The sequence below is a fragment of the Cuculus canorus genome, chromosome 3, assembly GCF_017976375.1.
Source record: "Cuculus canorus isolate bCucCan1 chromosome 3, bCucCan1.pri, whole genome shotgun sequence".
Classification (NCBI taxonomy): domain Eukaryota; kingdom Metazoa; phylum Chordata; class Aves; order Cuculiformes; family Cuculidae; genus Cuculus; species Cuculus canorus.
The window spans coordinates 71676418-71702218 of NC_071403.1; the positions used below are offsets into that span (position 1 = coordinate 71676418).

The 25801-nt window shown below is 43.0% G+C and overlaps 1 long non-coding RNA gene across 1 annotated transcript in view; it reads right to left on the reverse strand.

Moving 5' to 3' along the window:
* Window positions 1-921: 921 nt before the first annotated feature.
* The window catches only part of LOC128851791 (uncharacterized), a 28497-nt gene continuing 3617 nt past the window's right edge, over window positions 922-25801 (reverse strand). Inside the window, exon 4 of the long non-coding RNA XR_008449237.1 lies at window positions 922-1283. This is a non-coding gene — a long non-coding RNA (uncharacterized LOC128851791). The remainder of the gene's footprint in view (window positions 1284-25801) is intronic.

Consider the following 25801-nt stretch of genomic DNA (forward strand, 5'->3'; position numbering starts at 1 on the left):
ACATAGGCTAAAAAAACTATTATTATCCTGTCCAGAAAAAATATTCCCCTCAGCTGACTATGTTTTCCCCTATGCCATTTCCCATTTACATTTGGAAAGCTAAAATTGTGCACTTTCTCGTGGAGAAGAAAATCTTCACACTGGTAGGCAAATCTCTGTGGGATCCTGATGATTATTATCTACTCCTCTGGTATGGATGAAGATCCAGTTCTATTTTTAGAAGTAAGGCTGGTATTTGCTTGAGGGTTATGGTTTAAAGTGATCGGTGCACTCATATTGTTTTCTTATGGCTCGGTAGTTTGCATATTCTCTCGTTGTATCCACTCTACCTGGGAAAGCTGATTGTCCTTCTGTGGCACTTTGCTCTTTTCTCTCTTTTAATTGTGTGTGTTTATTGGATTTCATTTCTTGAGGTCCCCTTACAAGATGTTTTTTCGTATCCTAGTTAAAAGGTGCTACCTTTTTATCACTCGACTAAGGCTGGAATCCAATTTTAGCCCTCATGTGTGCCACCCTTTATTTATGGTATCATTACAGTTTGTTGCAGAAGAGCAAACCCTCCGCAAAGCTTTCAGGATACTTATCTGGCAAACACTGTCACTTAGCTACGGCTGGAGTCCAATCTGATGTCTTAAATTCTACCCTCACATAAAGATAATGCTTTTAATCAGAAAAGGGAGACAAGTTGTAAGAGCTTGTTCACAGTATCTGTCAGCAGGGAACTGGAGTGAAGTCAGGACAAAGTCGAAGTCTTTGTTTCCGAAGCTGTTTGTTTCTTGAGCTCCGAAGGCTTGTTAACAGCCGAACTAGATAAATGCAAGGAGAGGAAGGGCAAACCTATGCTGCTCTAGCTTGTGCTTGGTAACTGCTGCACTCGTGCGCCCACCCCATGGAAGGTGTGAGGTGGTGGGTCCTCAGCTATGGAGAGGTAAGCAGCAAACTTAGGGACAGAGGTGGATACTGCAGAAGTGCCGATGCGTTATGGATCCTCTCTAGCAGCTGCTTGGACAGCTGTACTGCAGGTTTGCTTTGGAAGAGGTGGAAGCTGATGGGCCAATAAAGCTGCTACAAAGTGTTGGAGCATCCAGGCTCATCAGCTGTTGTTTGGCTTGTGGGACAAATTTGTTTTGCTCTTCTTGGAAGACACTGCTACATTTTTTGCAGAAAAGATGTCAGTTGAGGGAATCTGGGAATAGCTGATTAACCTGGTCTGCTGATTGCCTTCCAATTGCATATGATGTTTCTAATGTGATGTTCCTGGTTCACTTTCAACATTTCCTCTTCTGTAAAAGATCAGATAAGAACAGACAGAATTGCTCATTGCAGGAGATGATTTACATATATGAGTGTAATTTCCTGACTGGTATGGATCAGCCGCTTAGAGCTGTGGTAATTTCTATGAACTCAGAGTAGTATATTAGTGAAGAAAATTGTTTCCTTAAAAATAAACAGCCTAATACTCAACCCAAATCTCTGAAGTGAATATAAAAGCCTAATAATGTTCATAACATTGATGAAATTCTACTGGAGTGAAACATTTCCTTACCACCTCTCTATAAATGAGTGTGTAAGGAAACACCATCCTTAGAGTTTAAAAGAAGCAGGAGAAGGATAATTTTTGCAGTTCTAGTTTTAAATACAAAAGATTTCACAGATCTTAAAACCTAGCTTTAGTATTCTATAAAAATATATATATTAATTGGCTTTGAATAAAAGACAAATCAAAAGACACGCTATTAAATCCCAGCTAGGTTTTAGGGATGCATTCAGGAGCATGCATCTACAATAACATTTCTCATTACCCATAAACTACCCATAATGATTAAAATACAGTTCTGAACCTTGCTGCCTTAATTTTTGGTGACATGGAGAAACAGCAGAAGTGCTGATGACCCATACGTCATTAATGACACTTAGTTTTTAAGACCTCATCCATTCAAAATTTATACATTTCCCAGATGCAAGGAGCTGGGGTTTTAATATGAGCTGGAACTCTGCTATATACCTACACCAAGTAAAAAAAAAAATCTCTGCAGAAGGCAATATCAAGTCCAAATGGGACCGGGAAGCACTTCACACCTAATCACAAAGCCAGTGGTTAGTGGAAAATGCCCCTCTCTGAACAGGACTGCTGAATGATGGAATCAGTGAAGCAGGGCAGGAGTCACATACACAGCTTTTCTAAAACCCCGTTTCTAGTCAAAGCACTGAGACACTGCAGCCAGACCTCTTTTCGGGAGGCTGCACGAAGCTGAGCCTGAAAAGCAGTTATATGGCTTTTGGTCCACATCTGCAGGAGAGGTAGAAATTGAACTGAAGGTGTGAAATACAGGAAAATTCATGACATGTCTGGATGCTCTCACTCAGGAGTTTTAAGTGGCTGTAGATCTCTGTGGTTTATGCCTCAGAGAATTAAATTATAGTGAATTAAAGACTCTGCTGCACAAACTCAGGTGATTCATGTTGAGAAGATTTAACCGATTAGCAGTCTGTTCCCTCCTCTAGCTAGAGACTTCTTCCAGCAGGGTCATAACTTGCCCTGCCTGCAGCCTCTCCGCAGTGCTGCGGTTATTGCTCTGTCTTATTAATTGCTTGCACAATCAATTGCAGTTTGGATTAACTCTCGAGTCAATGAACTGTGGCACTAGGAATGAGACCTTCCCTGTTTCCTGTGCTCTTGCTTTGGTGATAGGAATAAGCAGGGAGGTAGAAAAGGCAGTGTCCTCTGTCACGCCAGCTAAATCTTTCAGAGTCAACGTGTGAAGGACCCTGGAGCCATCTCAGCATCTTCTTGCAGGCTGGATGTACTTTGAATTATGTGCATCACCTCCTGCCTGCAGCAGGTTTGCCTTCAGCTTCCTCAGCATGTCTGTGTCTAAACAGGCCCCTAAAGGCGCTTTTGCCCTACTGAGTGAACAGGAGAGGGAGGATGGCTGAGCACTGCTGTCACCTAGGGCCCCCTCAGGAAGACTTGTGTGGGAATTAAAAGGCACTTTTGTGGTTTGCCTCCTTGCATTGCCCGGTGTTCTTACTGAAGCTGTAAGCTTGAGACTGCGGCTATAGTCAGGGATGCTGAGTGACAAAAGGTCTGTACTATCCATGTCAAGAAGAAGTATGTCAGTGTGAAGTAGGTGTAGAAAGAGCAGAACCCCATACGAATGGAAGTTCAGCAATAGCTGAGTACTGTGTATTAAAGGAAATACAATAAAAGGGAATGAGAGCATGAATAGACCTGTATGTGATGAGCTCAAGTGGCTTCCTTGCAGTGGCAAGAGAAGGGCATGCTGTGGCTGTGGACCCTTTCTGTGCCTGCTGAGGTTTCCTGTGGAGGGACCTGCACTGGCCATGGCAGGAGGGCTGCATTGCAGAAGCCAGGACAGCTCTCCACCTCTTCTGCAAGTCAGGAACAGAAAAGTGGCAGACTTAAGAAGCTAAAAGCAACCATCAAGGCCACAAGGATGCCCTGAGTTAGAATCATTGAGTCATAGAATCACTAAGTTGGAAAAGACCTCTTAGATCATCGAGTCCAACCATTCCTATCTGCCACTAAACCATGTCCCTGAGCACCTCGAAGTTAATTCTTATTTGAATTATTAGTGAAACTGAACTCAACCCTCCACTTTTAATGCAACACTTTCCTGTGTTGGAGAATCCAATTTTCCCTTGGTAAACTGGTCTGTTGATTAAGTACAAAGATTGTTTAAAAGCTGCAATGGACTTCCAGTCTCATTTTTTCTAGCTTCAGATTCTGGCCATTTGATGCATTTAACTGCTGGGTACAGGCTGAGATCTGCTCAAATTCTTTTTTCGCCAGGTAGGAATTTTTAGGACCTATCCAAGCAACCCCTCAGACCTGACAGCATAAATAGCTTGAGCCCCTGGAACTGATTGTTCTTAAATGTGCTTTCAAATTCCCCAATTACAGGAAATTTCTTGCAACCTTTCCTAAATTTTCAGGTTTTGAGTGACAGATGCAGCTTTTTCATCTCATATGGGTGAGTCTCATATGCAGAAAAAAGTCTAAGCTCCTTGCTTCTATCAATACTCTAATTATGCACCTAATGACTACATCTGTCCAGGGCAGAGCGGTACTAAGAACTTGCACTGAACTGATTATCTGCAAATCTACCCTGCTGAAGATAATGTTTGTTTACTTTAGAATCAAGGGGAAGATTTATCCCTCTGCTGCCTTAAAATGCAAATACTTTTTCTAGGTGTCTTTGATAAAAGGTGAGAGATGCCATTCTCCTCCATCAGAGACCTAGACTTTTGAGCCTAGCTAATATTCTGCACTGACTTGCTCATGTTTTACCATGTGAAGACAAGGAGGCTGTTTTTTGCAAGTAGGACGCATCCCACACTTGGTCTCTGGACACAAGAAAGAATTTAAATAGACTCGTAAGTGCCAAGGGAACAGAGGGAGACACAATACAGCAACCAGCACCACTCACACTTGATTTTCCGCAATGGCTTTGTTATCAGGACTAGATGCACTTGTCAAATTTCCTCTCCCTTGCAGGAAAAAAAATGAGAGAAGTTGACAACAATACATCCCCGAGGGCTGCACGCCTGGAGCTAATCTCTACAGCTCATCCCAAGGCTGTGCAGAACTGCCTGAGGAACACTGGTTTGTGAAAGCAAAATAGCCAGCATGCAGTTTATTTATAACAGCAGCGAGACTGGGAGGAACAGTGCTTGGGGGATGGTAGAGCTCTCTGTGTGGTTTTGTATATTAGAGAATGAATATTTCTTCTTTCATGTCTCTGTTGATTCTTTGACTTTGCGTTGTGATAAGGTGGGTTGCCCATAACCTGCAGATATTAGAGGAGCAGCAGGTTGTATACTGGTGGTCATAATGCCTAACATCCTAGGGAAATGATGTGATTAATGAGGCTGGAGGCACTTCTTATGCACTACAGCAGTGAATTGCCTAAATAGTAGTCAGCAAAAGAAGCGTGGTTAATTATGTCAGTGTAATAGATATATGTAACCACATTATGGGAACGTACAGAAGAATTCTCTGCAGTGAATGTACTTGGGAGGAGGGGGGAACTTCTGAACTTAGGCAACATAGGAAGTAGCCTGGAGATATGAAGATACAGGAGAGAGTACATTTAAGAAGGGTTTAAACTAACAGGGGAGTGCCTGCTGTGGGAAGGCTGGAAAACATGTGAGTTGCCTTGGGTCTAAGACAGGTGCCTATCTTCTGGGAAGATCAAGTTGCTTAAAGTCTCATCCAGCCTGGTCTTGAACACCTCCAGGGATGGGGCATGATCAGGAGTAATGAGCGTTGGTTGGAAGACCAAGATAGCTGGAAAGCCCAAACACCAACAAGAGCCTCTGCAGGAACATTAAACTGGGCAGCAGGGATGTGTGTATATTTTGGGTGCTTGTGGTAGAAGCTCTCATTGTACCCTGCAGTGATTTATTCCTAGAAGGCTGAAACTTCTTACACGCTAAGGGTCACAGGGCCAGGAGGCGGTGGTTGAATGGAGGAAGGAGAGGGAAGTAAAAGAGCTTTAGAAGTTACTGAGAGCATTCCCTTATCATCTAAGTGAGGTAAGAAGAGGGTATAAGCAGAGAAGGTCAAATTTTGGTGCATGTGTACCTTCTTCCATTTACACCCCAACCTTAGAGTTCGTAAAATTAATAGGTAATTTTCTAAGAACAAAACGAAAAATCTGTTTTATGTATAATTAAGAAAACTGTGTATTAGATATTATTCTGTTGGATAAGGTGACTTGGTTACTTCAGAAGAAAATAAAAAGCACTGCTGAAATGTGAGGGATCAAACCCAGTTGCGTTGCTGATCCGAACTAGAAGACAGATATATCTAGCAATCTTTCTTTTTCGATTCATTTCTGCTCCAAAAAAGGATGGTTCTCAAAAGACAAAAATCATAATGAGAAAAACTGAAACGCCAGAGTACAAATGCTAATAGAAAACACTTCAAGAAAATTGTGTTAAATTTCAAGGCTCTGCAATTTAGCAGCAATTCAGCAGCAGGCTACAACCTGCTGCAAAGGAGGAGTGAGAACAGTGATTTTATGTGAAACCAAATACATGTATACACATTTGTGCACATTTCCATATAGCAAATTGTAATGAAAGCCTCTTAAATTTAGCAGAAAATTCAGAAAATTTGCGAAAGAGACTAAAGACAGTGCTAAAGAGCCTAAACCTCTGTGTTTTAGAGAGATTTCTTAAATGTATGAGGAACAGATGAAACCATAGCATTGGTACATGGAGGGTCATAGACAGGGATGATAGTACAGAAAAGACATTGAGCCACTGGAGTGTGTCCAGAAGAGGGCAGTGAGGCTGGTGAAGGTTCTAGAGAACAAGTCTTATGAAGAGCGGCTGAGGGAACTGGGGTTGTTTAGCTTGAAGAAGAGGAGGATGAATGGAGATTTCGTTGCTCTCTACAATTGCCTGAAAGAATGGTGTAGTTAGGTAGCTGCTGATCTCTTCTCCCAAGTAACAGGTGATATGATGAGAGGAAATGGCCTCAAGTTGCATCAGTGGAGAGTTAGATTGGGTATTAAGAAAAATTCCTTTACTGACAGAGTGGTGAAGCACTGGAAGAGGCTGCCAAGGGCAGTGGTGGGCTCATCATCCCCGAGGGGGCTAAAAAACCACGTAGATGTGGCACTTCAAGACCTGATTTAGTAGGCATGGTGGTGTTGGACTCGATGATGTTAGAGATCTTTTCTAACAATAGCGATTCCATGATTTTATTATTCTATAAATTATCGGTATCAGTACTAAAAAAACTAGAATTTTTCTTATAATCGTGCTATTTGAGCCATTACAATTTAAAGATTTAGGTAAAGCAAATTTTGCAGGAAGTGATGAATTCTTTTATTAGACCTGCTATCAGTATGATGTTAACCTAATAAAGATATTACCTATCCCCAAAAAGCTTTGCCTCAGAATTGTTTGATAATTGTTTGTTCTGTGGTCAGAAAGAAGAAAAAGGATGATTTCATGTCTCAGTGTGGTAACAGATACTTTCTTTTCTGTTCTTAATTAGGGAGGACTTTAACCAGCAGCTATTGAAGTGAAAATTTTTTAAACCTCAAGACTACGGGGCTTATATACAGAAGTATCGAAAGGATTGTCTGAGGAAATTTATGAACTGATTACACTGATTTCTAGCAAGTCTTGGAGCACTAGGACCAAGCAATGTCACAGCTACAATTATGCCACAATTTAAAAGGGAAAATTGAATGCTTCAGGAAATTATAGCCTGGTTAATCTAGCAATTCTCTGGAGAAGACATAATGTAAAAATAGAAGAGGATCCATAAGTAATGAATTAAAAAATAATAGAGTTATTATTGTTGTAGGTTTCTGAAACATCAGTTTGCTCAGCTTATAGAATCATGAAATGGTTTTGGTTGGAAGGGACCTCAAAGCCCATCCAGTTCCAACCTCTGTGCCATGGGCAGAGACCGCCCACTAGAACAGGCTGCTCAAGGCCCCATCCAACCTGGTTTTGAACACCTCCAGGGCCGGCACATCTACAGCTTCTCTGGGCAACCTGTTCCAGTGCCTCACCACCCTCACAGGAAAATATTTCTTCCTAAGATCTCATCTAAATCTCCTCTCTTTCAGCTTAAAGCCATTCCTTCTCATCCTATTCCTGCTTAATGATGTAAACACAGTGGTTTTTTCATTTCTGCAAAACAACTGAAAACTGCCATCTTGATGGAAATATCGGCAGTTTCTAAATATCATGGTGGACCCTTACTAGGTGGATCATACACCAGTTAAACCACTGAACTGCAAAACAGAAATGCAAGTGGAAACCTGTTATTCAAAGGAGAGTATGCCTGTTGGCCCACCACAAGAACTCATTCTGGTACTGGTTTAACACTTTAGCAACAACCAATCCAGTAGTATTCAGCAATTGTTATTTATTAAATAGCAGTTTTATGAATGATTTTGAGTAATCATCATCTGTAGAGCAGTGAAACTGGTGAAGCACTTGATAATATTGGAGGAAAGACAGAAGGTGTGCAAGGTGACATGTCTAGGGAGGAAGCATGACACGCATCTCCTTAAAAGCATCGTATCTCCCAATGTAATAACACTGAGATCATCTCAGGGCTTCCAGTGGAGGATGCACTAAACATGTGGCAGAGCAGATGGATGCAGTGCTTAGGCGTACAAAGGAGAGGCTGTCAGGAGTGGATAGGGACGCGGCAGTAGCTCTATGTGGAGCAGCAGTGATGTGGTTAACACTGCACTGCACCCTGTCCTGACATCTGGACTTTGAAGCACTGAGACATTGGAAGGGGTGTAGAAAAGAGTGACTGGATTATGTGCAAGATGAAAACATGCCCTGAAGACAGTAAACCTGCAGTGCAAGTGAATCTGTAATCAGAAGGGCCCAATCATTCACCATGCAAGTAGCTTCAATGGCTATGGAACTTTCTTTTTAAAAGAGCTATTAAAGTTTTTTTTAATCTTTTTTCCTAAGGTGTGTCTAGTTTATCCAAAATAAAGAAATCAGTTTTTCATTATATATGTCTGCCTATAGATGCTGCTAAAAGCCAGTAATGCAGCAGGAAAAAAAGAGTAGGAACAGAGATGGGAAAGATATTCAGGGTGGAAATAAATATATAAATGCATGTATTTCTTACTTTATTTCTTTTTTTAAACAAAGAAATAATTACCCAGTTAACTTTGCAGAGGTCTGGGCACAAGTGCAAGAAGGCTGCAAGTTTGCCACTGGTAGTGCTGGGTGAGGTTGTCTGTGCCATGCAGACACCACTGTCAGAATTGCCTTCCTGGCCTTAAAATCTTAAAAGTGAGGGATGTCTCAGTGATTTAAATGAGGGACTTCAGCCTGACAACGACAGTAAGCTCAGTTGGCAAAATAGTAGGAATCTATTGGAAGGCTTGAGTTTAAGGGGTATCTGTACAGTGAAAGGTTGGAGTCTTCCAACCTTGGAAGACTTGCTTGGAGACAAAGCGCTTCATTTATCGTGCTGTTTAGATTGACAGAATCACACTAATTGTTTTTCCCTCCTCCAGAATTTTAATGATCCTGCATGGATTTAACTTTGCCATTATGGGAAAGCGGTTCTCTCTTACGAACACAAATGCTCAGCTTGGAAGTCTCAAACCACCTTTACAATCTCCATCCTTGCAATAAAAGTCTCTGGATGGCAAAAACTGCACAACACCCACACAGCTTTTATGAAATTGAACCCTTAGGCAAAGCTGGTAAAAAAAAATGAAGCAGTTGGAAAAGAATGATTTTATTCTGAAATAGTTTGCATTTTGCTATGTATTAAAATATATTTTGCTCTAATCTATTTCTATTTTTGCAAGCAGAATCTAAAAGAAGATAATATCATGTAAAGAGCGCAGTGACCCGATACATTTAACATTACCATATACTTGTAGAAGCCAAATGAAACAGCGATTTCAATTCCATGCAAATAAATATGTATTTTAATAACAGTTATGTCAGTTCATAAAGGGAAGCACACTAGGAGAGTTTTTTAAGAGATGACACTCTCAGTGCAAAATTCTTTCCTAGAAAGTGATTGAAAAGAAATATGAACTTAGAAGAATCACCTTCAACACAGGAAAGTCTCAGTTTCATTTTGGTCTTCCTCCCTTAGGAGAGGGAAAAGGCATTATTAAGGCATATCAATCAATTTCGGTAGCAGCTTTATTGCCTAATGTTGTCATTGTGTCTATAATGTTATCGCTGAGTACAAACAGATAATTTCTCTGCATATTGTTTACACAGTCCATCTTACCAGTCTTTGCCTCCTCCATATAAAAATCACCACAAGAAAGTACATGTATTGAATAATGCACGTGCACAAAGTGCTCGGTGGTGCTTTGACATTATCCACCACTGGTAGAAACTGTGAGAAATGTAAAGAAGAGAAGGTCCCTTTCAGTTGGGTAGCTTAAGTCCATGACGTTAGTCAATAGCCTCATTGCCTAGTCCTTCTCATTGGCTTTGCCTTCAAATTGTATGAGTATTGTTCAGGAGAAACGTGTCATGCAGTGATGCACAAAGGATAAACTAGAGATTAAACCCCTACATTTTACCATAAATGTGCTGTCATACTTTGGGTTTAGCCACAGTTCAGTGCTGTTTGGATCTTGGGTTTCATCTCCACTCACCGCAGACATTGAGTCAAGGTTGAAACTATGTGTGGTTGTCCTAGTATCTCCTTTGGCTCTTAAATTTGTTGCTTACTTATGCCAAAATAGTGTGTACAGTCAATGTTGACATACAGGAAGGCGGGACTGCAAGAAACCAGCTCTGGCTTCACAACTGGTACTGCCCGATCACAGTCAACTGTGTTTTAGATGTTTTATTGTAAAAAACTACTGAAGACCTCTTGCATGTACCATTCTTTTCCTCACTACCTACAAATTGAATTGAAGAACTGTTGTGAATGACCTAAATACCCAACTACAGTGTGCCAGAGGACAGCTGGAGATATTTCCAGTGCCCCAAGACTTGTAAAAGTGAGGTTTCAGTTGGTGAGAACTCCTAGACTGTCAAGAAGTAGGTCAAACCAAGCAACGGAAAAAGATGGAAAGTGAAGATACTAAAAGCAGTCAACTGGGAAACAATGATAGCTGCAAACTGATCTGGAGAAAAATGGTTTCAACTCCAAACCAGATGAGTTTAACCCTGAAAAAATAAGAGTGGCTGGATGCCTGGGGGGTTTTAATATCACTGAGCACACACTGAACTCTCTCCTGTGGACAAGCTTTTCTGCTTCAGAAGAAGGCTGAAAAAGTCCAGCCCTTCAGAATCCATGTTATGGATGTATAAGGAAGAAAAAAGGAAAAGAAACCCCACATTCCCTGTCCTAGTACTCTCAGAGTCCTGAGGCATGCGTAAGTGCAGAATAAATGAAGTATGAGAAAGCACTATTAACGAGCAAGCTCCTATCAAATCTATGCCCTGCAGTTACTGGTAAATTGGAGGTCTCAGAACTGATACAGCAATCCTACATTTTAATCCTTTTTTTTATACAATCCCTCTCGTAAGTTGATCACACTCTTTTTTTAAACAATGGAAGGTCCAAGTGCCTGTTGTCTTGTGTGTAGACTTCACAGTTTCTTTTTTTTGTTAATTAGAACCAGTTTTCCGATTTCCAGTCTAAATTATTCTTGATTCACTCAAATCTACTTGATTTTGAAAGACTATTATTCTTAAACAATTATTCTTACTCTGGTGTGCAGTTTGAAATCCATATATAAATAGTCACGATGACGGTGGTGTCACCAAGAAAACAATACATTTGAAAAGTGGAATTGGGACAGCCCATATCTTCTGGCAATGAGCAGTAACTGTTAACTGACAGGGACTAATTCTAGAACTTAAATTTTTTGGCTAGTACTGCTGAAACATTCAAACCACCTCACAACAGACCTCATGCAAGTTGGAAGTGAGAAGATGATGTAAATGGAGCCAAAATTAGCATTTTAGAGACCTGGGCACTCTTAGTACACGCAGTGTAGTTTCTGCATTAGCATATTTGAGCAGAACCAGAGTGTGTTTTGAATTTCCTGATCATTCCTCCTCACTCTACTTTTGGTTCCCATTGTGGTGCAAGCTTGGACCACCTGGCCTTTTCAGAGCAGACTGGATTTGCATGTAACTGGTCTTCATGGAAACTGACCTTCATTTGGGATGGAAGGGACCTCAAAGCTCATCTAGTTCCAACTCCCCTGCCATGGGCAGGGACATGTTCCACTGGATCAGTTTGCTCCAAGCCCCATCCAACCTGGCCTTGAACACCTCCAGGGATGGGATATCCATGCCTTCACTGAGCAAGCTGTGCCAGTGCCTCACCACCCTTACAGGAAAACATTTCTTCCTAATAGCTGTACTAAATCTAATACCATGTGGCTTTTATTAATGATCTTGAAACAAATCAATGAGATTCTGACACCAGACTTTCGTGCTTCTCTGGAGACAGCTAAATTATTCCATTTGCAATTTCTACTGAAGATTTGCTGTCTAACATCTCAAAGAAAATCCTGCTGGAACTGGTTGAAAACTAGTCGAGTTTCACATGACTTTTGAGTTTGGTGGAAAGTCTTTTTCACTGTTGAGTAGAAGGGAGTTACTGAATTTAATTATTTCAAGCTGCAATCATAAAAAGGAAAAAATTCAGATATATTTGTCTTTGCTTCACAACATAGAGAACGGAAGAAAAAGTAGAAAGGAAATTGCTTGATTTGGAACTGTTGTCAAACTGTGTTAAAGAAGCTCATTAATGTTGTTAACTGAGTGTAAGTCAGTGTAAAGAGTTTTAAATGAGTGAATATATTCAGTACCTCTGCATATGAGACTTGGTTGTTGGTAGTGACTGCCCTGTAAGGACAAACACTCGCCTGAGCCAAAGCAGCTTTAAGCCTCAAACCCTTCTTCCCAGCACATGCCCAACCCGTGGGCTCAAGCAGAGATGCTCTGCAAGCTCAGAGGCAAAAGCGGACATATTAAGGATGCATTAGTGCACCAAAGTCTGTTCTAGGATTCAAAGCTGAACTCCGGTGATGTACTACAACCACAAGAGGCTTACACTGAATTTTGAAGCTATACTAAGACTTTTCTTTTAAAAGTGATCTCACTCAGTTTATTTTTTGTTTGTTTGTTTTCAGTGTTTTGTTGGCTTACTTGGGAAATGGTGGATTTTTTTTTTTTTTTCTCAATTTCATGATTGATCTGAAAATGTATAAGAAATTTACTTTGGGTCAGATCAGAATATTTACATTTTACCTTAAATATGACAAAGAAAAACTCTAGAAAATATATATTCTGGATGAGGTAAAAATAAGTAATATTTGACCTATAAATCAAATACTTAAGGAAGAGTTTTCTCTTATATTTAAAACAAAATTTATATAAATTTTAAATTTAAAATAACATGGAAATTTTAAAACATAATGTAAAATATTGAAACAAACCCTTTAATTTCAAAAATAGTTAATAAATTCAAACCAAGCATTTAATTTGTTTTATTCTTCAAACCCATGTTTTTTCCAGTAAATACATTGTCAGCTATTGTTTTTTCTTTCTTTGATTAGTTGGCTGCTAACTAACTGCAATGGGAAATTTCTGATGCCACAAAAAGGAAGTGGATATAAAAATTACTGTATCACCATTATAAGCACACAGACCAAGTCACCATTGATGCTCATGATCTCAGGGAAAAGCACAAGTTAACTGTGTCTTACAGGTGGCGAATGTGGGGCATGTATCGAACTCTGCTGTGGCCATGCAGGACATTCAAAGCTTGTAAGACAGCGGAACCCAGGAGGAGTGGAGCTGTTGGGATAGGACAATCGGGAATCATTTTAAACTGAGAGGAGGTTTAGATGAGATCTTAGGAAGAAATATTTTCCTGTGAGGGTGGTGAGGCACTGGCCCAGGTTGCCCAAAGAAGTCGTGGTTGCCCCATCCCTGGAGGTGTTCAAGGCCAGGTTGGATGGGGCTTTGAGCAACCTGAGAGCAGTGGGAGGTGTCCCTGCGCATGGCAATGGAATTGGATGGGGTTTAAGGTCCCTTCAATCTAAACCGTTCTATGATTCTATGAATAGTGTACATTAAAAAAATAATGTTGTAGATTCCTGTAGGAGACATATGCAAGTCTTAATCAAACTCATAAAGGAGTGAAAACCTTCCATTTGGTGCTCCCTGGGCAGCCCTGTTGACCAGAACAGAGCCAACAATTTCCCATAATTGAAATGCCTTCACAAATCTCCTCATCTCTGGATTTTCATATGCTGTGTATATATATATATATATATATGTAAAATGAAAGCTTCTGTAATGGAGGATGTGAGGTAGGATATCCTTTATTTGCAAGTCCTCATTACTCTTACAAGTCAAATGACAGGGAGGAAATATTAAGGCATAAACCCACATGTGCTAAGAGCACATGAAAAAAATCATACTTTATGGTGCAGATATTCCTTTTCTCATTATTTAATGAAATTTAGGCACTCATATTGGAATGATTCTCTGGTCTACTGTAAGAAAGGCAGCAAACTTGCAGTAATTCTATTTTACATCCAGATTTTCCTATTATTCAAAAAAATAAGCTAATTCTTAACAAATGTGTACCCAATAACACTGCTTCCAAGAAGAAATAAATTTCTCCCAGGGCACAACCTCTACCTGTGGTTTTGGAGATGATAGCTACAGTTCTGATGGGAGCAATCAGGCCTCTGAGAGCCCCATCTTCATAGAATCATAGAACTGTTTGAAAGGACCTTAAAGCACATCCAGTTCCAACCCCCCTGCCATGGGCAGGGACACCTTCCACTGGATCAGGTTGCTCAGAGCCCTGTCCAAGCTGTCCTTGAACATCTCCAAACTTGCTGAAGGTGTACTCAGTCCCACTGTCCCATGTCTCTGACATGGATGTTAAACAACACCAGCCCCAATACTGAACCCCAAGGAACGCCACTTGTCACTGATCTCCACTTGGACATTGAGTCATTGGTGGTCACATTTTCCTGCTACTGGCAACCCGGCCACACATTTTCCTTGGAACCTTGTGGTTTGTTGTTGTGCATCTGCTGTGTTTGGTGGAAAAAAAAAATATAATCCCCTGGCACCTTTCCCTACTAGATGCCAAAATACACTGAAGGGTTGTGTAATTTGCTTTGCAGTTTATCTCCCTTTTGGAACATATTATTACATTGAATTGCGCAGAGTGGTGGGTGTTTGGGGTTCATGCTGAACAGAATGCTTGCATACATTCCCTCCCTGAGATCTCACACAGTTATGCCAACCTTTCCAAGAATAGCTCTGGGAACACAGTGGTGGTTCAGATTTCATTTTGTGGGGGTTTTGCTGCTGCTTGGTTAATTTTCAGATTTTTATTCAATTTTTCATAGCAAGCATCTCTTTATATCATTACCATTCATAAATAAAGTCTGAACATGCTAGGACAATATATGGCACTTAAATTCTTGGTATATTACTAAATAACAGTGGTTCAACCAGCAATTCTGAAACGTTATTCCTTTAATTAGTACATCTTCAAAATACAACCCTTTTTTTCCTCATTAGAGAAAGTTTAATATCAATTTCTCAGTGCTATCATTAAGTCTATCAAAGGTAAATCCTAAGTGAGCATCACCACTGCAGCCCTTCTAAACTGTCTGTACACAAAACCTGGAACATGGGCATCCACTTTTGTCCAAGGATATATGGAAAATACTTATTTCCTTGATCCTCCCAAGGCAGCTCTGAAGATATACATCCTCTCGAGGAAAAAGTTAAGCTGTGGAGCATTTTCTAGGAGGCACTGAGAACCTTTGTAGGTGCTGACACCTACAAAGAAGTCGTTGTCCCAGTTTAGCACGTCATTGGTTTTTTATAGATATGATTTAGTCTCTTCACAGAATCACAGAATCACAAGGTTGGAAAGGACCCACTGGATCATCGAGTCCAACCATTCCTAACACTCCCTAAACCATGTCCCTCAGCACTTCATCCACCCGTTCCTTAAACACCTCCAGGGAAGGCGACTCGACCACCTCCCTGGGCAGCCTGTTCCAGTGCCCAATGACTCTTACTGTGAAGAATTTTTTTCTGATATCCAACCTGAACCATAATTCTGGAAATGCATAAACACCTCATACTGTAAACTCTTACCAATGCACACAGAGAGAAGTAAATATGCATCTGTAATCATAACATCATAAAATGGTTTTGATTGGAAGGGACTTCAAAGCCCATCTAGTTCCAGCCTCTCTACAATGGGCAGTCGTACGTCCCACTGGATCAGGTTGCTCTAAGCCCCGTCCAGCTTGGCCTTGAACATGTCCAGGGATGGGGCAGCCATGACTTCTCTGGGCAACCTGGGCCAGTGCCTCACCCCTGTCACAGGAAAATATTTCTTCCTGATATCCATTCCTATTGCCCGTATTATATGCCTGGATAAACTAATCTATTTTTCTGATTTTCCTGCTAGGTGAAATGCTTATTTGAGAAGGAGGAGAAAGAGCAATAAAATGACACGTTTGCAGCTGGAGGTGACAGGAGAGATATCAAGACAAATGTCTGCCTTTTTGTTGTGAGAGAATCACTTCTGCCAGACTCCTGTAGGGTTCAGTCATGTGTGCAGCACTACCTCCAACTTCTCACCTGGTGTTAAATGCATCCCAACTCCTGTCAGCTTCAACAAAGCAGACAGTGGAAAGGAAATCTAGGGATCTTTTACATAGCACAGGAGAAGCTACAAGCCCAGTCACAGTCAGTGATCTGACTTAGCCCAGTTATAGCTATTTTTCTTTCCTATGCACCTTTCAGATGCTGTTGACATGCGGAGAGTGGCAAATACTGAACACTGTGCTTGCAGATGGGATGAATTCAGTACCACTTGCCTGTGCTAAGGTACCTCTGGTGGGTTGGCAGGGCTGGGTATGGGTCAGGACCGGCTATGTGAGCACCCCTCATAGTGAGGTCCAGCTATGTGAGGTCCTCTCTTACCCTCCCATGTCAAAATTAAACATGCACTGTGGGGACCTTCATGGTCCTTTGCTCCCTTTGTACCTCTAGGAGATCAGGGCACCTTGCTGCTTTTATGCAACCTGGACCACAAAACTCCTCTCATGCACCTCATCCTCTGTCTAATGAGTTATATCATAGGGCAAGGAGCAGTGGAACAACATGGGTAAGGTCACAGGCACTGGGGTGGAAGGTGATCACCTCCTCCTTTCCCTACCTGTCAGCACCCTTGCATCTTTATCAGGCTTTTTGAGATAAGATATCTGCAGTTGTCCTTAAGGAAGGAGTTTTTCTCAATATAGCCATGATGTAATGCTCCTTTTTTTCACTTTGGAAAGAAAACAGGCATTACAATCTGTTCTTCAATAATATCTAGAAGTTAAATAACACTCTGCAGCTGTGTGTGGGAGCAGGCTGCAATGTCAGTCTTGGAGTAACTCATTTTTCAGGCACAGCAGTGCTAAGGAGGAAACTCCCTGGCACAGGGCTGACCTTGGATGGGGAAGCAGCCAAGAGACCATGCTGGATGCTGCTTTGCCTGCTGTTTGCCTTCTAGGAGCGATGATTGAGTGAGGCAAAACCTTCCCCCAAAGCATACTGTGAACTGAGGCAGAGCCCTGGCTCTCTGCAGTGTCCCTGTCCAACACGGCTCATTCCTCTTGCCTTTGGCTCCACTGCTCTCCTGAACCAGACGCGGCTGCAGGAGAGAGCTGCTGTCCCTTGCAGTTTTTGCCCACTGTGGGGTATTTTGGCCATTTCCCAGTGCTGAAGGGGGTTGCATTACAGTAGAGGGTACACCTTTCCATCACCTTGCAAGCCTCGGGTGCATGAGAGATGAGCTGGAAATATCAGCATCTCTCTAGGCAGTGGGCAGCTCTGAAAGCCAACTGTGTCCTGGACTGCATCCAAAGCAGTGGGACCAGCAAAGCGAGGGAGGGGATTTTGCCCTTCTACTCTGCTCTTGTGAGATGTCACCTGGAGCCCTGCATCCAGTTCTGGAGCCCTCAGCACAGGACGGACATGGATCTGTTGTTAGAGTGAGTCCAGAGGAGGCCATGAAGATGATCAGAGGGCTGGAGCAGGTCCTGTACAAGGACAGGCTGAGGGAGTTGGGGTTGTTTGGCCTGGAGAAGAGAAGGCTGCTGGGAGACTTTAGAGCAGCGTTCCAGTACTGAAAGGGGCTAAAGGAAAGCGAGGGAAGAGGCTCTTGACAAGGGAGTGGCGGGATAGGATGAGGGGAACGGTTTGAAGCTAGAAGATGCCTAGATGGCATCTTAGGCAGAAATGTTTTCCTGTGAGAGTGGTGAGGCACTGACACAGGTTACCCAGAGAAGTCGTGGATGCCCCCTCTTTGGAGGTGTTCAAGGCCAGGCTGGATGAGGTTTTGAGCAATCGGATGCAGTGGAAGGTGTCCCTGCCCATGGCACGGTGTTTGGACAGGATCAGCTTTAAGGTCCCTTCCAACCTAAGCCATTCCATGATTCTATGATTCTGTGTTCTGCAGCTTGGAACACTCGCAGTGGCATCAGAACACATTTTCCATAGACCAGGGCATGAGTGGGCTGCCCATGGACTCTGATGTTTCCAAGAGTATTGTCCTTACCCTCTGGGGTGCTGCTCATCTACCACTTTGGGACTGTGCACCTCTGCCATTTATGCAGATTGCCCCAAGAGTCTGATGTTGCCGTGGGGCCCACCCATCATTTGTATGCCAGCTTATCTGGTCTCAAGCATTGCTCTCTTCCCAAAGGCAAACTGTCTGATTTCAAGACTGCAAGAGTTTTCAGTCGCTCAGAAACTTCTGTCAGCTCCTGCTGCTCAGCCCTGGTTTTCATGTCCTTCTCCAAGCCCAAGCCTCTAGCATAAAAGCCTATTGTACTGGCACAAAGCAAGACCAGAATTTATTAGAGTTTCTATTATTTTGCCGGCATAAAGTGACGGTTGTGAAAGCCCATCATGATAAATTCCTCTGGGAGGTGACAGTCTGCACCTGATCAAAGACGTTAGGGAAGCAGAGTAGTGAGTGAGCACTAGCAGCCAGCGCACATGTGCCGGGAGTGCCAGTGTCCCTGAGGACCAATACGGAGAACAAGAGTTGACCAGCAGTTTCCTGACAGCAGCCTGCATGTGAGTGTTGCTATGGAGGAGGGATTGTGTTATTTCTTTTTTAAATGCTGCACGTAAAAGCTTTGCAAGTTCAGAACTTTTCTGACACAATGAGCACATTTTCCTGAGGTGCAAAAACATGAGTATCTTTTCTAATTGAACTGGTTATTAAACAAAAACCTCCCTGCAGGTCCATGATGCCTTGTTTTACAAGAGGGAAAAATAAAACGGAGGTCAAAAATGAGCTCTGGCCTCAGCAGCTGCATAACTCCTTTGGTTTTGCTTCACAACAATCTCAGGACCTTAAGCCACTGCGGAAAAATTTATACTGTTTGTCCAAACTGGCTCAGAGGTCAAGAGAAGCTTGACTGAACTAATAGAGTGTATGTTGCAATCATAGAATGGTTTGGGCTGGAAGACACCTTAAAACTCATCTAGTCCAACCCCCCTGCTGTAGGCAGAGACACCTTCCACTGGATCAGGTTGCTCAAAGCCCCATCCAACCTGGCCTTGAACACCTCCAGGCATGGGGCAGCCATGACTTCTCTGGGCAACTTGTTCCAGTGCCTCACCACCCTCACAGGAAAATGGTTCTCCCTGATATCTCATCTAAATCTCCCCTTTTCAGCTTCAAACCATTTCCCCTCACCCAGTCCCTGCACTCCATGTTGAAGAGTCCCTCCCCAGCTTTCTTGTAGCCCCTTTCAGTACTGGAAGGCTGCTTTATGGTCTTCCTGCATCCTTCTCTTCTCCAGGCTGTACAACTCCAACTCTCTCATCCTGTCCTCAAATGGGAAGTGCTCCAGCCTCTGGATCACCTTCTTGGCCTCCTCTGGACTTGCTCGAAAAGATCCGTGTCCTTCCTGTGCTGAGGATAATGTTCAATGTGAAAACTTGCTCTCTAAGCTGAAGGCAACAAGTCAGGCATGGTTTTATTTTTAGTACCACCTGCACATTTTCCTTACGCTACACCAAATCTCCCATTCTTTTCCTAGATAAACCAGAAAAAGCTATGAGTGGAATACTTTTGATCTAAATCACATAGAGGAAGAAGCTTGGGGCTTCCATCATGGCAAGAGAAAGGGTTACCCAAACTGTCCAAAAATCTTGGTGAGGCTGCAGGTGTGAGAAAGGGGAAAGCAATACTCAGTGCTTTGACAAGGAAGCCTGAAGTCCATTCCTGGTAGATGCATGGGTGGATGGAGTCTAAGAAAGCAGAGCAGTCGGGTTATAAGTAAGGCTGAAAGATACATCAGAAACAGCTACTGAACAGCACTGGTAGCTAATGCCATCTCATTCATACTCTAAGTACTGGATGCTGTAGAAAAACAGTGGCTTAAGAGGAAGGAAAAGCTGCTGAATTATGAAAATAGGTGGGTGAAAACTGGATAGTCTATGCAACTGCAAGTTAATCCAGTTAAGGGGAATGGGTAGGAAACCGTAATGAAGAATCACAAGTATAAAAATAGATGGTCATTGAACACTGGTGCTGAGAGAGAGGGTGCATTGCACAAGCTTGCCCTCTCCTCTGGTCCCACCAAGCACAGCTGGCAAGAGCTGGTGAGCAGTGGGGACAGCCCACTGTCAGGATGCTGAGCCCTTCTCTGCCTGCAGGGCTTAGGAGCTGGAGGGAAGATATGCAAAGAGCTAGGGAATGTGAAGAGGGGGGAAAAAAAAAGCATGTTCACAGCAATTGCCCAGCAATTGGCATTTCTGCTTTCTGGAAGCGGCTGCTCCATGCTGGAGCTTGGCTGGGCCACCTGCAGAGTATAGGGAGCATGGCATCCAGCCAGCCTGATTTTGTGGCTGGAGGCTACTTGGCAGTGCCTTTTTTTCCAGCAGGGCTTTTAAAGCACAGCAGCTTTCTTTGCTCTGCTATTGCTGTCAGTATCTGGTAAATGCCAGCCAATGTCCTGTAAATAATGTGACCATCAGTTTTCATGATTGCTAGCATCTCTTTCCCTCCATCTCAATCTGTAACTCAGCCTAGCTTGCCTGCAGGGTTTAGTCTCTGCAGAAGTCCACCCCTTAATCAGGACACAAATGCTTTTATTGATCCTTTGGGTTCAGGCAAGGCTTCCCCTTCCTTTTCTTCTTTTGATTCTCTCAAACATATTGTCCCACCTATCAGCTTCTTGCTTACCCTGGGAACACTGACCAAGCCTTGGCTTCCTGCCTGGAGCCCCTCGAACCTCTCCTCTAAATTGTTCATGTGCTTGAGGAATGCAGGCTGTTCCCATCAGAAGTGAAACATCTGCTCAAGACCCACACTCCTTGCCTATGCTTATAGGCACAGAATGGAAGACAGGAAGGGAAAGTAAGGCAGGCATTACATTGTAACCCCATAACAACATCTTTGTCTGCAGTATAGGCTCTGGAGACTCTTGTCCCACTTTGCCACTGATCTGCTAAGCCACTTTCCCTCTCAGCACCTCTGTTTTCTCCTCTTTGAAATGAGGATTATGACCTCTGTGTTACACTTCGATGTCCATTGATGAGGTGGGATGTGGCACATGGGCACATTCTCTCTATTTTAAATCATAGAATCACAGAATGGTTTGGTTTGCAAGGGACTATAAAGCTCATCCAGTCCAGACACCCTGCCATGGGCAGGGACACCTTCCACTGCATCAGGCTGCTCAAAGCCTTATCCAACCTGGCCTTGAACACCTGCAGGGATGGGGCATCCACGACTTCTCTGGGCAACCTGTGTCATTTTCTCCCAACCCTCACAGGAAAACATTTCTGCCTCATATGTCATCTAAATCTCTCTTCTTCTGGCTTCAAACCATTCCCCCTCATCCTATCCCTGCACTCCCTGATCAAGAGCCCCTCCCCAGCTTTCCTGTAGCCCACTTCAGTACTGGAAGCTGCTCTAAGGTCTCCCTGCAGTCTTCTCTTCTCCAGGCTGAACAGTTGTGTTTTTTATTCTTTTGTTTATTCCCCCTTATTAAAAATGAATATCAGTGAATCACCCTGAAAAAAAAAAAAAAAAAAAAAAGGAGACTTTGACTTTGCTGAAGGAGATGTGTGAAATGGAGGGGAGGGCAGTTGTTTGCTTTCTTTCATACAGCCCCGCTATCTGCTCTGGTTTTATATCCACGCAGTGAGATGATGTCTGCTCAATTATTTCACCTGCTTTCCCCTGCAAGTTTCTCTCATGTAGCATGTGAACAAAAGCAATTCTGCAAAAGCACTGAGGGCTTACTCTCACTCCGCAGCACCTAATGTACTGCCTAGGGAAAGCACGCCTTGCATATACATGTTTAAGTTCGTCAGGCTGTGCAGTTCCAGTGACCTCCAAGGAGTGAAGAAGAAGCTTAAATCAGTCTGTAGACACCAGTGCTGTGGTTGGTTTTGATGTTATTGCCCAGGAAGCAGTAAGGGATGGGGTCCAGGCACACCTGTTGTCGCAGACATGAGGTGGGAAGAGAATTTATTCTGTCGCTAGTGAGACATTAGTACCCATGCAGGCATGGGAGGACTGTAAGAGCTGGAAATGGGATGCTCATTGCAGACAGGCTTTCTGGCAGTAGAAAGGACTTGAATGGAAATAGATCGGCTTCATGAAAACTGAAGGAAAAGATGGAGATACAGCCTGGAGGTCATGAGGCAGTGAGAGACTTGGATTCAACAGTGGTAAAAGTGGTGATTGGTGATGAAAAAAGCTTTTTGGTGTGTGTATGTAAATTTGGCTGTAATTCATCAGAGGAGTTCATTTAGGACTGCTTGGCTGTTGAGAGGACAGAAGATTTTATGGGGTCTCTCCTGCCCTCTCACTGCCTTCCACCACTTCACCACCTCCACTCTGTGGAGAGTGTTAGCTCAGAGAGGCTGGGAGCCAGGACATCCAGCTCCAATGCACCTCCCCTTTGCTCAGACTTTCTTCCCTCTGTTTACTTCTCCATGGCAGGTAGAGCAGACAGGAGTTCAGGTACTCCTGTAGCGTGTTTGCCTCCTTTTGGGACTTACTTTCAACTCAAAAAAGACTGCCCTGATCCCAGGTAATAGACAGGAATCACTTCTCTTTTAGGGAAAAATTTTACCTTTTTGTTTTTTTTTTTTTTTAAATTTTTTAAAATAATAAGTTCAGAAGCAGACATGACCAGCAGGGCGAGAGAGGGGATTCTGCCCCTCTGCTCTCATGAGATATCACCTGGAGCCCTGCATTCAGTTTTGGAGCCTTCAGCACAGGAAGGACATGGATCTGTTAGAGCGAGTCCAGAGGAGGCCACGGAGATGATCCGAGGGCTGGAGCACTTCCCACATGAGGACAGGCTGAAAGAGTTGGGGTGTTCAGCCTGGAGAAGAGAAGGCTCTGGGGAGACCTTAGAGCAGCCTTCCAGTACTGAAAGGGGCTACAGGAAAGCTGGGGAGGGGCTTGATCAGGGAGTGCAGGGACAGGATGAGGGCATGGTTTTAAGCTGAAAGAGGGGAGATTGAGATGAGATCTTAGGAAGAAATATTTTCTTATGAGGGTGGGGAGACAGTGACACAGGTTGCCCTGAGTAGTCATCACTGCCCCATCCCTGGAGGTGTTCAAGGCCAGATTGGATGGGTCTTTCATCCAGTGGAAGGTGTCCCTGCCCATGGCAGAGAAATTGAAACCGAATGAGCTTTCAAGTCCCTTCTAACCCAAAACAGTCTATGTTTCTGTGATTCCATGACTCTATTTCATGATACAGAGCCTCACAGCCAAAAGAACACATACAAATGTGTTTTAGGAGTAGCTGGGGGCAATGGGATAGGTGTGGGCCATTTTTCATAGGTAGAAGGCAAGTGTGCCTCCTCAACATGATTTTTGCTGCAATGCAGAGGGCCAGAACAAAGCTTAGACATCATGTCTGGCCCACTATAAAGGTCATTTATTGTGGAAATAGTCTTTGTGCTGGTTCTCTAAACAGGGATGAATACTAGCCTCCATGCAGAGCACTGCTCGCAGGAGGAGCAGCTTAGAAAAATTAAACATTGTTTTTTTATGAGCTTCCTCAGTGCAATTCTTTTCACTCCTCTCATAAGAATTATTTGTGTAGTCTTATTTTAGGTAAGAGAAATTTCACTCTCCCTGTCTTCCCCCTCACTCTTTCCTCAACACTGTTTCTTCAGAGTCTGCTAACATTAAAAAAATAGGGATAAAGCATTTGAAAGCTTCACTAAGGCTCTCTCCTCAGGCTGCCATCTTCTCTTGGCTGGCTGAAGAGCACAGAATATGGAAGACATCCCCCCAGTACCATCTGGTTTTGGGCGCAGATGTTCTACTTTGAACATATGGCAAAAGCTCCTGTTAAGTGCTTTATTACATCTTGTTTTCCTGGACAGCTCTCATCCGTCTGTCCGTCCATCCATCCATCCATCCCTCCATCCCTCCATCCATCCATCCATCCATCTCTCATCCGTCTGTCCATCCATCCATCCATCCATCTCTCCCTTTCCTCCTTCCTTCTCTCAATTGTGATTCTCCTCACTATTCTAGGAGTGAGTGCTTCTCCAACCTTACCCCTCAAAAGCCTTTTTATTCCTGTGGTCTTTTGGGAGTAGGAGAAAACCATAAGGGTTAAGAAGGGCACTGCTGCAGACTAGCCATTGCCTAAGTAAGTGCTAATTAAAATAGGGCAGGTGATCATCTTGTCTCATGCAAAACCATAACCCCTTCCTCCAAGCAGTTACCAAGACTAAAGGGATGCTAAAAATTCAATTCTATAAAGGAGATTTCCCCATGAATATCCATGAATCCTGGCTGCCTGACTCCTTCAGTCTCTCTGAATGCCTCTGCCTATGTTCTTCACTATTGTCTACATGCAACTCTTAATCGTAACTATGTGAGAGTGAGGAAAGTGTGGAGATTGCAATAACACGAAGTTAGAGTGCATTATGCAAACAGCCTCAGCTCACTCACAGCCTTAGGCATCACCATCTGTGTCTGCTAGGCAAGAGAACACCAGACAGAGCACTGGCGTCTCTCACCTATTGAAAAAGTGACATGGGATCTTTAATTAGGAAAGAAGTAACCAGAAGCCACTTGGGCTATGACTCACGTGGGACTCTTCGCAGAAAGAAAATAAATATATTTGTTAATGAATTAATCCTAAAGAGAAAACAAAGTAAAGGATTCCTGGGTGGTTATTTTCCAGAAATTAGGTCAGACCTAATTAGCTGCATAATTAGTTGCCTAATTACCTAACTAGTTAACTGTTCGTGACATTTTTTAACTTGTGGTGACAAATGCATGCATGCATGTTTCACAGGAGAGGTCCCACAGTGCTTTACAGACTACAGTCTGATACAAGGGGTTCTGGGACACAGCTTAGCAACAATGACGCTGCCTTGTGATACTATGTAATGCATGGAGGTTTACCTAAAGCAACGAAGAGAGAGGTCAGATTGTAATTACATATGTTGTGATTTGGCTGCCCTTCAAGTGCCTTTTGAGGTCTCTGAGCAATAATGGGGCTGTTCTGAACACATGACTTCACAGATGGACCTCCTCATGGACGAAAGTAGATCTCTTCTGCTGGCATCAATGAACATCAAAACAGGACTAGCACTTACAACCAGAGCAGTCAGAATGGATTGTCACCTTTGAGGAGCTGAGGACAATGCTTGCGTAGTTCATAGAATCATAGAACTCTTTGGTTGGAAGAGACCTTCGAGATCACTGTGTCCAACCACACCTGTCCACTGCTAAATCGTACTCCTGAGCACCTTGTCTACCTGTCTTTTAAATACCTCCAGGGATCATGACTTAACCACTTTCCTGGGCAGTCTGTTCCAGTGCCTGCTAACCCTTCCAGTGAAGAAAATTTTCCTAGTATCTAATCTGAATTTCCCCAGTACAACTTGAGGACATTAACACAGGTGCACAAGGGATAGCAAAACCAAGTCTAAAGGGACTACCAAGCTGGTACCTTCATTAATGGCATGCTGTAGGACATTGCTGAAGCTGAGTGCTAGTTATGAAGGTGCTAAATACACGGAAAGGATCTGTAGGCAGAGTGTTACCATGAGGTAAACAACACCTTTATGTGAAAAAATAGAATACTGATGCCTTGAAAGCTTTTCTTGGTGACTAATAAGTGTTTCAGTTGTGACTCCAGTGGCATCACATGAAAAGATGCCACTGTCCACGGGACGGAGGAAAACCGATACAAAAAGTGGTGGTGTAGGCAGTGGCAGTTGT